At 46.1% G+C, this 13,972-nt stretch overlaps 1 long non-coding RNA gene across 1 annotated transcript in view; it reads left to right on the top strand.

Annotated features, from left to right (window-relative positions):
• Positions 1-11,864, top strand: part of LOC140618454 (uncharacterized) — a 39,693-nt gene extending 27,829 nt beyond the window's left edge. The window contains exons 5-7 of the long non-coding RNA XR_012018583.1: positions 6,809-6,915; positions 7,345-7,521; positions 10,633-11,864. This is a non-coding gene — a long non-coding RNA (uncharacterized lncRNA). The remainder of the gene's footprint in view (positions 1-6,808; positions 6,916-7,344; positions 7,522-10,632) is intronic.
• The last annotated feature ends 2,108 nt before the right edge of the window (positions 11,865-13,972 follow it).

Genomic DNA, 13,972 nt, shown 5'->3' with positions numbered 1-13,972 from the left:
AGAAGGGTCATAGATTCTGCTACCGGATTGTAATCCTCCATATCTACTCTTTGCAGAGTCTAAGTTAGGGAGCTCCAACTAATTCCTGGAGTCCCAAGGATGCTCTGCTTCACTCCTACTAAATCCCTTACTTTTACAAATACCCTCTCCTTTTGCCTGGAACTATTTCAACCTGTTCTACTCTCTCTAGAGTAGAATTTCTGCAGTGATGGCAATGTTTTATCTCTATATTATTCAATACAGGAGCTGCCAGCCAGATCATCTTCCCAGACCAATCACTTACAAACCATGTCAACAGCATTTGGCACATGTGGCCATGTGGCATTGGACAGTCACTTTACTGAGCCTCCATCCATCATCTGTATAGTGGGTTAATTACACATGCTTCATAGGGATATTGTAACATGGTATTAAATGAGAAAACACTGAAGTGCCCAACGCAGAGCCTACTACACAACAGGTGCTCAGTGAATGTTTATTCCCTCTCTCTTCATCCAAAGGTAAGCCCAGTGTCTAAAATGCTCAGATGGTTCATGTTTCTCTGGGTAACCTCAAGGCTACCTTGTTTATCCCCTAAAATACTAAATCCCATAAGGGCTTGAAATTGGAAAGCTTTAGATCAGTGATTGGAAAATAGTTTTGGCTTTCCTCTTCTGCAACGTATCTCAAGCTGGTCTCCTCATTCTAGCACTAGTTTCTGGAAAGCTGAGCCTCAATTTCCTTCCTGCATCAATCAAAGTGCAGCCCCTTCCCCTCCTCCCCTGGGAGAGGCTGGAAATGAGATCCATTGTTTATTTGCATTGTGCAAACTTTCCTCAATTAAAAAGAAAAAAAAGTCCTTTAAAACGTGTAGGTTGGAGGCTTTGCTTCCTCCCATTTAAAAGAGGCCCGGGGACAGCTGATAGGGCAGCAGCAGCCCAAGAGGAAGGGAGATTGGTGGAGAGGCATCCCAGGGTCCGCTCCTACCAGAGGGCAAAGCTGGTCATGCTTGTGTAACCCATAGGTATGCTGGAGCGTTCAGAGACATGGAGATATAGGCACAACTTTCTTGAGCCCCACTTATCTAGACTGGGGCCTCCCCAAATGTCTCCAAAGTCCAGGGTGCTCCTAATCCTTTTAATCTCATTGTCTCCTCTACCTCTGGGGTTCCTGCTTGCTTCATTGTGAGATGAAGACCAAGCTTTCATCAACTATATTATTAACAAATGAGATAAAGAACAGAAATCACTCACTCACGGCATTTTTAAATGTAGTGAACTTCATACCAAGCTAGAGTTTTCACCAAGAGATAACACAATAGGAACTCAAAAATGATAGGTTTTCCTATCTGCTAGAAGAGAGCCACCCATGTGGAGCTCTGCCCTGGGCTTCTCTGCCCAATGCCTGCTGCCTCCTCTCTTCTTCCCATCTTCTTACTCTTACTGTCTTTTTCTCCGCTTCCCAAAAGACTTCAAATTACTCCTCCTACACCTTGGTGAGCTGTTCCGCACCTGCTAACTCCTACTTGTGTATCTGGATTGCTAAATGAATCAAGAAAATCAGCTCATGAAGCAGCTTCTCATTTAACAGAAGCATCCTTTCTCAGAAGACAATAGTGAGATCAATGGTAATTTTTTTTTCCTGATGCAAATGGAAAATGCCATGGGGAATTAACATAGTTCTCTCTTTGGACACTTAAATGATCTTTTAGCTCCTGCAATATGTCCTGAGAGAGTGTTAACAAGAGCCAAAATCCCAAAGGATTGGGCCCAAATCCAATAGGACAGGTGGAAGGGGGAAGATGGACATGCACACAGAACATCATGTGAAGATGAAGGCAAAATTCAGGGTGATATGCTCACAAACCACGAATGCCAGAGATGGCCAGCGAATCACCACATAGTAGGAGAGAGGCATGGAGCAGATCCTCCCTTCCAGCCCACAGAAGGAACCAACCCTGCTCACACCTTGATCTCAGATTTCTAGCCTTCGGATGTGAGACAATGCATTTCTGTGGTGTTCTGGAATGCCCAGTTTGTGGTACCTCATTCCAGCAGCTCTAGGAAATGAATACAATGTCCTTAGAAAAATTCCCAGAAATGCAGATATTTGGTCAAAAGGTGTAAATATTTTTGATGGTCTTGATATGTTTTGCCAGGTTGCAAAATTTCCCCAATTTTATGCTGATTTTGAACTCTATTAACTGTGAGTGAGAGTATTCGTTCCAAACTTAATCTCTCCAGAATACAACTGTTTTTATAAACTTTGCTAATTTAGCTGACAAACTGTATCACTCTGCTTTTGTATTCAAATCTCTTTGGTTACCTCTGAGATTAAATACTGTCCATGTTTATTAGCCAATTTTATTTTCTATATTGTGAGCTCTAGGTCCTATCCATGTCTTTTGAAATTATGTTCACATTTAACTTTCAGAATTATGGACTTTTTTCCTTTGGTATTTATATAAATTCCTTCTATAGCACAGATAGTAATTCTCTTTCTGCCACACTCAATGCAAATTCATCTCCATGTGGTGTTATTTTTATTTTGCTTCTTATCTTCTGAATATATATTCTGACAGAACAACATTTTTGAGGGATTTTAAACTTAAGTATGTCAAGATGTTTATGTTATTTATACTAGGATAGAATTTTGTTATAAAGTCTAGTTATTTAATTCATCTAGAATATAGTATTTGGGGATAGGGTATTTTTTTTGGGGGGGATAGGGTATTAAGTGAGCATTTACTTTGTTTTATTAACAAATCACTAATCAAATAACCCCATACCAACTAATGATTTATCCTTCTCTTCCCTACATAATGAAAAATTGCATATGTATTTAGATATATTATATATTTATTATGTTAATAATTATATATATAAATATAAAACTATGGCCAGAAATTGGATTTAACCAGCAAGAGTTCTAGAGATGTCACTGGACAAAAAAGTCAAGAAGGGAGATTTGGTCTTAATCTCTCTGCCCATTCTTTGCTTAGTATTGAATGAAGCCTCAGACCATCCCCTAAACTCTTGTGTACATTTTCCTCGCCCCACTTCCCCCTCTGCTTTTTCTCCCCTGGTTTTCAGCAACATATGTCTTCTGGACTCATCTATAAGCTCGATGAAGGCCTTTCTGACTTCTATCCAGCTGCACCCTTGATGTCTAACATGATACCTAGATTATAATAGTCTCTAAAATAAAATTATTAAAGTAGGGACTGTTCACCTCACTAGACTGTAAATTTCTGTCTTTGCCTAGAATATTCTTCTCTTTCCTGTTACCGAGGTGATATCAAGCTGTAGTTGGGAACACAGCCTCTAGACCCAAACTGCCTGGGCTCGAATTTGGGGGCACACTGTGCATCTTTCTTGGGCCTCACTCTCTTCTTCATGAGCCGGGAATAAAAATGGTACTTCCCTCTGTGGGTTATTGGAGGATGAAATGAGCTATGAGCACAAAGTCCTTACAAAAGTATCAGAACCTAGCTACTATTGTCAGGATTCCATCTTAAAAGGCAGTTCCTTAGGGTTGCCTGCGTGGTTCAGTCGGTTAAGCACCTGGCTCTTGATTTTGGCACAGGTCATGATCTCAAGATTGTGAGATCAAGCTTCATGTCAGGTTCTGCACTGAGCAGCAAACCTGCTTAAGATTTTCTTTCTCTCTCCTTCTGCCTCTCTCCACCCACCACCATCTCTCTCTGTCTCTCTCTTCCTCTCTAAAAAAATTAAAAATAAAAAAAATAAAGACAACTTCTTAGAAAGTCCTTTTCTACCCTCCCCAAATTAGATTAGGTCACCTCTGAACCCTTCGAATTCTCTCTCCTCTGTGTCATGTATTATCTTAATAGTTATTTGGAATTGCTTTTTAGGTCTCTCCTTAAACTTTAAGTTCCATGATGGCGGAATGGTGTCTCTTATTTACTGTTGCATTTCCTATCCTTAGCAGAGTTCCTAGCATGTAGACGGTATACAACAGAGAAATAAAATGAGTTATTGAATACATGAATAAAGGAATGAGCATGTCCTGGTGGAGGAGAGAAGTCACCTTAAGGAAAGAAATTGTGATCCTACAGGTGCCTATACCAGACACTAAAAAACCATAGCCTGCCTGTTGTAAAGTAGAGTGTTACTGGAGCACACACACATTCATTCATTTATATAATGTTTATCGCTGCTTTTGCACTACAGTGGGGAGATTTGAGTCATTTTGACAGCCTGAACGCATGGGCTGCAAAGTCAAAAATACTTACTATCTGGTCCTTTACAGAAAAAAAATATGTTGACTTCTTATCTACACCATTGATTCTCAAACAGAAACATGCATCAGAATCACCTGGAGTCCTTATTAATATGTAGGTCCTGGGTTCTCTCACCAGGGTTTCTGTAGGTCTGAGATGAGACTCAGAAATTGCATTGTTAACAAATTCTGTTTATGCTGCCTCTCCTTGGACAAGGATCCACTTTGAGAACGAGTGGAGCTTAACATTCAGACACACCCACATGGTTCCTTGTGCATCTCTGGGCACATGTACAGCTGAAACTCTAGCACCTGACATTGCCATTTCCTGATATGAGTTGATCCTTGGTTCCCTTCAGTTTCAATCAAGTAGGACACCCAATGCCAAGGCAACCTGGAGGCTAATTTTGTGGCTTCCATCATCTCCAGGATTTTAAACTTTTATTTTTAAGATTTTATTTATTTATTTATTCATGAGAGACAGACACAGAGAGAGAGAGAGAGAGAGAGAGAAGCAGAGACATAGGTAGAGGGAGAAGCAAGCTCCATGCAAGGAGCCCGATGCAGGACTTGATCCTGGGACTCCAGGATCACTCCCTGGGCCCAAGGCAGGCACCAACAGCTGAGCCACCCAGGGATCCCCACATCTCCAGGATTTTGAGAGGAGGAACTGATCCCAGAGACTCTATTGAACCACACTGTGTGACCCCGACAGGACCTCTGCCCACAAAGACCAGGCTAAGACTTCTGCTGCCATCATGCTAACATCAGGCTTGGAAAAGGTAAATGGGTAGATCTTCTCCCTTCTCTGACATACCACTGATCCCCAAGTAATAATAACTTTGACTGCTTGCATGATCTTGGAAAGAGCAACATATAAGGTATGTAGAGTAATTATTCCCTTTTTACAGGGAGGTAATTGGGGTTCAGAGAAGTCAAGCCATTGTTCTAAGGTTGGGCAGCTGGGAAGTGGCTTAGCCCGGCTTGCAAGTTAGTCCAGTTCCAAAGCCCATGTCAACCATAAAGATGCTCTCTCTACAGACTCCTCATGCTTGCAGGAAAGAGGAAGTTTCCATAGCAGAATGGATCGCTGGCAAGAACTGCTGTGTGCTGGCTCTCACCCAAGTCTCTGGCACTGCAAGGAGTTATCGGATCAATTAGTAATTGGCTCTTATTTAGAGAAACCTAGGAGATTAACCCTGGTCAGACTTCCAACCAACCATACACAGACCTGACATCCCCAGTCCCCCTGCAAGAGCAACAGTGAACACTGGGGCACACCACCCAAATTGGTGTGTGGAAGCCTTGTGGTTCAGCCACAAGGAAGGTTGTTGGTCACATTGTTCACCTGTCAGACCTTCTGCAGTTTTTTCAACTGCCCCACTGACCCATCTCACCCAAGCTCACCCTGAATCCATTGATTGATGCCATAATGTGAAAGCCCAGCACCTCAGCCCAGCTGGGGACAATTGGAGCTCCAGATTCAGCCAAGGTTATCTCTGGATCTGCATCACAGCTAGGCTTTTCCCGCTTCCCACTCCTGCTTCCCTCACCTCCTATCCACAGGTATGGATCCTAAAGGCATTGCTAGTAAACACCCTGCTTGCTAAGCTCTGTCTCAGTCTGCATCCCAGGGAACACAGATGGCTACAGAAGCCCTATCAGAAGCCACTTTAGGCACACCCATACCTTCTACCAATGACGGTCCATGTGGCCCGTCTTCCTTGTGCCTCGATAGACATATCCATTAGCTCCATGAATCCACCAGAACTTTGCACTTGAAACTGCCTCCTTCTCCTATTTTCAAAATATTCACCCAATCATCATCATTTATGATCTCTTGTTACAGCAAAAAGCCCTGAGGAGGGCTAGTTCAAATGGTGCCCTGCCACAGAATCTCAGTCATAGATCAAGGCAACAACTGTCTGGAGTTTGCAGCCAAATATAGTAAAAAATGTTGCATATATCACCTTCCCACACCAAAATGGTACCGCTTTAGCAAATCTATTTCTTTTTCGACTCCTTGATTTAGTGGCTTCCTCTGGTTTATGAAATATTTTTTACCCAGGGCCCGCTGAAAACATCTTTATAAAATAGAGTTCATCTTTGAACAGGTCACTTTCCTATTGAATTTTAACAGTTCAAGAAGGAAAAGGGGAATATTTCTGACCCAGATATTCTTTGAACAAGTATTTAAGTGAGTTCCTAGATGCCAGGATTTAAGCTCCGTTGACAGCCAATATAATCATCAGCTTGTAAAACAAAATCTTAAGTTCATGCCTGTAGAGAGCACAGTGAACAGGCTCTGCTTAAATCACAACAGTGATGAGGCACAAACCATTTCGTTGCTACCCATAGCCACTGTGTCAGTCCTGACTTGATACAGTTAGTGAGTGACAAAGCCGAGATTTAGATTAGACCAGCCTGAATTCTGAGTCCCTGCTCTTTCAACCATACTGTGCAATTCAATAACTATTTATTGGGCATCATGTATTTGTGTGTCAAGTATAATATGTCTGAAATACCTGTGTTTGTGTGCTGTCTTAGAGATGATTTTTCTGTGTGTGTATTTTGTCTATCATTGTAGCTCCAGAAAAAGGGGCAAGGGATGCCTCTTTGGAGAGAGGAAAAGTAGTCTCCCTCCAGAATAAAGAGGAAGGGAAAGCCAGCTAATTCTTTCCTTGAGGATTAGAGGTAAATACGGAGGAGAGCTTCTTCTTCAACCCTGGAGGGCTGTGAAAGAGAGAAGGGACAGACAGTGGAGATGAGGATTCCTTTTCCTCTCTGCACTGCTCAGCTTTGACCCTGCTTAGGATACTTGAAGGAGGGGACCTTGTAGGCTGTCCCCACACCACCATGAAGGTGGTTCACTCATAATTAATAGAAAAGTATGGGTGAGCATAGAGAGCTTCTGTTGGTTCTCCAGACCATCTTGGCTCCCCTTTTGTGTAGCAGAAATCCAGACGTTTCTTCGTAGTCCAGGAGGTGAAAAGCAGCTGAGTGTCTACTAGGAAGGTCAAGTCAGAGGGGTTATAGAGTGGGCCTTCCTGCTGGCGCTGCCCCATCCTTGTCCCCATTGGTGCTGTGGATCCATAAAGTAAATGGCTTTCATTCACTTCTCAGACCAAGAAACCCAGCAGGAGCCCTCATATCACCACACTAGAGACCTCTCCGTCCATCATTCCAACAAGGCTACTGGAAAAGTATTTCTGTGCTGGATCTGTCCATAATTTCTTTCAAAGACCCCCAGTCTCCTAAGTGTTTTGTATATAAAAAACTACTCCTCTACAACCCCGTAAGGTGAGCACTGCTATCAACATCCCCATTTCATAGATGGGGAACCAAGGCTGGGAAGAAGAGGGGCAGAAAGTGGCTTTCCCAAGGTCATTCACTGGTAAGTACACCTGGCATTTGAACACAGGAGTCTCTGAATTTGACCATTACTTCCAGTTATCTCTCCTTTGTAAGAGTTGCTCATAAGTGACAAGTAAGCCAAATACCAAAGTCATCTATATCTTTGGGTTTTTTTTCTTTCACTCTGCATTAAAAATTACTCAGCTTATTCAAATTCACATTCCTGGGACCCTCCCAGAAAGGTCCAATCTGAACAGGGGTACGTGATTTTAACACTAATGCTCCAGTTGACACACTTTGAGTAATTCCCCCTCCATTCTCCCTCCTTCTTTCTCTTTCTTCCCACAAAATGTTAAGCAGTTGGTGCCATGTACTTGGAACTTAAGCTTGGTCCCCAAGCTGCTCTATAACTAAGTAGAACTCTAAAGAAGGAGAGAAACACTTTCAGTGCAGATAAACATCTATTCACACAGAATATCCATTTGTTCCAATAAGTGTCCTACAGTTATCATGGAAGAGGCTCAGATTGAGGAAGCAAGGTTGCTGGAAAATTCTTGAATATGGGAAAGTATTCAGAAGCATCCTAAGGAGGCTTCCCCCTGCCCTGTCCAAATGATGGACAGCATCCTTGAGTGTCACATTCACACACCACTGGACTCCAGGTCATTTCCACTCAGCTCCCTCGACCCCGGGACTGTGCAAGCGAAGATCTCTGTCTGTCCTCCCCTTACAGGTCCCCAGAGTGCCTTCAGCTGATGTTTATTACCAGTTACTCTCTCACTGACCATTTGTTCAGGGAAGTTTTCCAGTTCTGCCTAAGCATCACCACAGAAAGGTGGTTTCTGAGAACTGAGTGGTTTGGGGGAGAGGGAGAGACTGGGAACCTATCTAGGTGGTGTGGGTTCTTGGGCCACTCTGGCTTCCTCTTTGCTGAGTGCAGAAAGCCAAGGGAGTGGATTGGGGTGGCATTGCCTAGTGTGGAAGCTTCTGGTGTCCCTCGTTGACCTTGTAACCTACTAGAACAGGAGGCCCTCCCTATGGTCTTCCTCCTACCCCACCCTCTCCAAGGGAGATCCCCTAGAAGTAACCCCAAAGATGACAGAGGTCCTGGAAAAATGCAACGGTGTCCTGAGGACTTCCCGTCTCTTTGGATGGAGGAGTAAACTGAGGTCCAGAGAGAAGACTTATGTGAATCTTGCAGCCAGAGTCAGGAAAGATCCCAAAGCTTTGTAGAAGGCTACATGTCTTTCCTTCTGAAAAACATTTTCAAGAGTTCACAAGCTCCACAAATAGAAGGGACCCCCTGAACGTGGTGGAGATGTGGTAGAGGCATCCGGGAGAAGGCGGCTGGATCCGTCTGACAAGATATTTCCACAGGAGTATCATAGACCTGAGAACAAAATGCCAAGCTGATCCTGGCGCACAACAGGACCAGGATGCACTGGCATTCTGCTGGCGGTAACCAAAGGCCAGGATGGGTCACAGGGAAGTGCCCCTGTGTTGAGGACCAATTAAAGGCAATCTGAAAGATGCTTCCTTGGGGAGAACTGAAGCAAATGTCAGAGATTATTGATTCATAGCTGCAAAGCCACTAGGAGGAAGCTGGAAACAAGCAAAAGAGACATGGAGTGGTTCGGAAAGGGGCTGATGGGGCTGAAGTCGACAGTGAGCCTATTGACAGTAGCATCCCTACTTTGTTTCTGAGTTTCAGGGCATGAGTGGCAAGAGTTCAGATACAAGGAATTTGCTCAAACAAACAAACAAACAAACAAACGGTATCTGAATCTGTTCAGTTCCCATATTTGGAGAGCAAAAGTTTGGTAGTGGAGTTCAGTGGCGAGGTAGACCTCTACCGTGTTCATCTCTGGTTCACAGGTGAAGAACCTGATGGTCATAGAGACAACTGCAATTTATCCAAGTGAGCCCATTAGGAATGAAACCAGAATCTGTGCCCAGATCTGCCTGCCTCCGGAGTCTGGCTCCCTGAGCTTCCTCCCAGCCTAGCAGAGACAGGACCTTAGGGCTGTCTGGAACCTGGATGCAGAACAGGAGTAGGGTGTGTGTGAATGGGGGATCCGTAGGGAAATAGTTTCCCAATAAGTGACTCAGAAAAGAGGCACATGAACTGGAAGCCGAGAGCAATTTTCAGCCCAATGGTCTTGGTCTGGCCTTCCTTTGTAGCACCGAGTGTGACCCGAGGCATCTGGGATTCCAGGCGTCCCGGGCATGGCACATACGCTGTCCCAGCTCTTGAACCCATCATCCATTTCCAACCAGCCCCAGCGAATCAAAGGAGGGAAAGCTACTTTTCCGACCGGCGGAACTCATCAGAATGAATTGGCAGCACGTATCAGCCTGAAACAGCAGTTTGCAACTCGCCGGGTAACAAATCTTCCCGGGGACATTATCTCACAGGAAGCAACACAGGATAAATTCTTAGCACAATATGATTCCTCCCTCCTTTACCTCCTCCCCACTTCAAAAAGATTTAACATCTAATTCAGGTTTGGACGAGCAGCTTCATCTCTGTAGAAACACTGTTGATCTCTGTCGGACCCCAACGGCCTTGGGCAGAACAAACGGAAGGGAAGGCGGCGGCGGGGACGGGCGGCAGTGACAAATAAATACATTACCTCCGCCTCTGACGGAGCACCGTGACCTCCAACACAATGCCGAGTGCAGCTGTTTGACAAAAGTCACCCGATTTTCCTGCAATCTCGAGGGCTGAGGGTGCCAAAGCAAGAGAAAGATGCCCAACAGGGCAACCTCATTTCATCAGAACCCATGGATGGATGGAGGGGCCGCTCGGCTCTTGTCACTGCCCTTCCTTGGATTTTCCAAATAAGACAAAATTCCTCCTGAGAGGGAAAGCACAGAAGGTGGGATATACCCCCAAACCATCATCTCAGGGACGAAACAGATTCAAGGAAGTAGGTGAAGTGGCCGAGGCCGCAGAGCGCCACCGTGGTAGTGAGGAATTGAAAGCATATTTTCTTGGGAGGGATGGGTTGGGGCTCGTTACGGCCTTAAAGAAAATACTGATTTTTCTTTCCTTAGTGAAGCAGATCCATGATACCAAGTTATTGAGTTGGAATCTTCACCTACACCTGGACTCTTAAAGCATGGATTGTAGGGGAAAGGGCCCACCGTTGATTATTTAGATTAAGTAAAGCATAGAGACATTCAGAGTGGAGCCACAGAACGGTCCCAGTGTTAGGGTAATAAATAGCAAGTCCTTGCTGGACGAAGCAAAAACATCCAAGTAAGCCTGGAAACCTCCGAGTAAGCTCACGAATTGATCAAACCAAAAGATTTGCCTCCATTCCACAGAAAAGCCAGCATTTCGGTGCAGTCCCCCAGGAGCTGGAAGACATCTGTCTGGGTCGTGTTGCCACCCCACCCCGCAGAGTGAGAAACGGGACGGTGCCAGCTGCCCCCGGCACCCAGCAGAGCAGGGCAAGCGTTGACCCCCTGACTTTCCACCAAAGACACGTCCCCCGGCCACTTCACATTGCCTTTTTTTCCAGGGAAGAAAATAAAACTGGGATGAGAGATGCCGACCAGTTTGTGACAAGCACCGTTTTGACAGAAAGCCAAGCGGGTCTGGAAAAATGTCCAGAAGGAAGGCCTTTGTCCATGGTCTTGACTAAGAATTCACTTAACCAAACAGATAGCACCATGCTTGGCACGCGGGAAATGACCCATAAATACATGTGGACAGGATAGATCACCTGTCACAGGGGACAAATGGACAGTGTGCGGCATACCTCAGCAGACCTCATTCGAGGCGGTTCTCTGACACTGGATCTTATTTATCCCCTACAAGTGTCTCCCATTGTTTATTTCCTCCTTCTTTTTTTCCTTGTGTCTCTACTTGAATATTGCTCTAGAAGACAAGAACCGAATCATTTGTTCACACCAACCTACTGGAAACACCAGCCGTCTCTGGATAGTCCATGTGAGCTGAATGAATGAATGAGTGGTTCTTCTTTGCTGGGACTATTCACCGATACTCACTGTCTCTCCTGCTTTTGGTGATAAGAGCGATGCATAAACTCCTACAATGCTGGCATCAAAAGGGTGGTGCCTCTAATCTTATAGTTGTGAAAAATTAAGCTCATGGGAAGGGGATTTCTTTTCAAGGTCATTTATCTTGTCACTAGCTGACCTTAGACAAGTTCAGTGCTTATTGCACAACACACTACACGTATGTGAACCTGTGTGTGCATTATGCTTGTCTGAATGCTCATGTGTACACAGTGAATAAACGTGTGTGTCTCCATTAGAAAGGGAGGCCGTTGGCTTTGTCACAGATGCTTTCAGGATAGAGGCTTCTGGAAAGAAGTCATCTCGGGTGTGGCTGCCATGGAGCCACCAGGTCAGACCTCCCCTGTTGGGGACCTGCTGCAGGGAGCACAGGTGATTGAGAGCATCCAGTTGCCACACCTGTGAGGCCCTCTGTCCCTAATGTCAGGCCAAATCCCTGCACTGCTCCCAATCAATGACCAAGGACCAAGCGGCAGGGAGTGTTGGGATAGAGCCTTCTGGACGCCACTAAGAGACAACTTTGGTGCTGAAACTCCCCATTGATGGGTTTGGCCTGAGCTTTGTCAGAAGCACGCTGCCCTCTATGGCTCCTCCTGCCCCACCGCCCTGACCTCTGTCCTCACTGAGCGCCAGACCCGCTTATGGACTGAAGAGTCTCCCTGACAAATATTACTTCCTGTCCTTTTATCCTGAACGGATGCCCTTCTCCCCAGTAACTCTCCCCTCCCCCTCCCATCCTCACTTCCTTGGTGTGAGAGGGCACCTGTGATCTTTCCCCATTCACCGTGCCAGGCAGCCCCAACAGGCTCCCCGGGGTGTGCAGCACTGCACTGCCCTGGTGCTGGGAACTGGTGTGCCCCGGGACCTCAGCCCCAGTCTCCATGTCCTGCCACATGACATGCTTCCTGGAACTTTGAAGGGACTCAGAGGAACATGTTTTAGAAGCTGGTGGAATGACCAGATAGGGTCTCTCACACAGGGAGGTGGAGGAGGAGTGGAAGTCTCTTGTGGAGCTGAGAGGACCACACCATGTCCTTCCAACCCCGGAGGTCACTGGTTAAAGCTCACGTCTCCGTGTGCAAGGAGGAGGGAGGGACATTGCTAAGCCTGGAGTGTCTACTATGTGCCAAGCACTGATCCCTCAAGGAATTTACAGGCTGATGGAGAAGAAAGAGAAAGCTGGCACTTGAGGATTCAGTGACAGCAGTTCTGGAAAGATCTAAACCAGACACAGTCACTTAGGAAACAGCCCAGTACTGAGCAGCTACAATGAGCCGGGTGCTGAGCTAAGTGCTGCTCCTGTGATCTCACCATTCGTGGCTGCATCCGTCTTAGGAAGGGAAAGCTTTATCATCCCCACCTGATAATTCAATTCAACTTACAGAAGCTCAGTTCTTTGCCCAAGGACATCCCACAAAGAACTCTACATGTCTGACCACGGCGTTTGCACCTTTAACCATTGCATGAAGTTGATGTGTTCCTGAAACAAGCCGGGAGCAGGTCTACAGGGCGCAAGCAGAGCAATGGGGCAGAAGCTGGGGGCCCCTGGGTCCTGTGGGGCTCCCTTAAGGGGCAGGGAGTGCAGAAAGTCAGGGGGAGAGCTACAGGCCTGCAGAAGAGAGGCCCTTCCTAGACAAGGCTAAGGTGATGTGGGTTCTGACCCAGATCTCATGAGACAAATGTGGAAACATCCAGAAGCAGATCCCCAGCCAGCATGGCCATGGCATTGTGGAGATGGAGACTCTGAGAGCAGAGCGGGGTAGGGGACACTTCCCCAAGAACACACAGAGCAGCCGTTGGGCTCAGGACCAAGGCTGATTGGTGACACATCCATTGCCTTACATCCCTCAGGCCCTTACAGACTGAAGTTGGAGGTCAGGATGATCTTTAGAGGAGAGCTTGCCAGCAGAAAAAACCTTCCTTTGCCTGACCCTCCCCTGAGGCAAATTCCTAGGGCTCAGGGGGAGATTTAGACTCTGCCTTAGCTTTTCCCTTTGCTCCCTGGGGCTTGTCACAAAAGGGCCTTCATGCTTCTCCAAGGCTTCCTGTGCTGCCTGGAGGCACGAGCCAACGGGGGGGGGGGGGGGGGGGGGGGGGGGGGGAGTTTGCACCCCACCATCTCTTCTGATGTCGAGACCCCTGTCCTGGCTTTGGTGCACTCAGAGCTTTGCAGAACAGAGCAATGCTTCACAGTGCTTGTCAGGGCAGAAGCCCATGGCTAAATGCTGTTTCTGACTCTGAACAGTGCCACCCCTCGTCACAAACACACACACACACACTCCCCAGGGCCCAGGTGGTTGAGCCTGGCATATTCCTGGCTGAAAACTGATGGAGCTATTTTTGGGGATCC

The sequence above is a fragment of the Canis lupus genome, chromosome 26 (assembly GCF_048164855.1).
Source record: "Canis lupus baileyi chromosome 26, mCanLup2.hap1, whole genome shotgun sequence".
In the NCBI taxonomy this organism is placed as follows: domain Eukaryota; kingdom Metazoa; phylum Chordata; class Mammalia; order Carnivora; family Canidae; genus Canis; species Canis lupus.
Note: the sequence above shows the minus strand (reverse complement) of the source record. Positions and strands in the feature narration are given on the sequence as shown.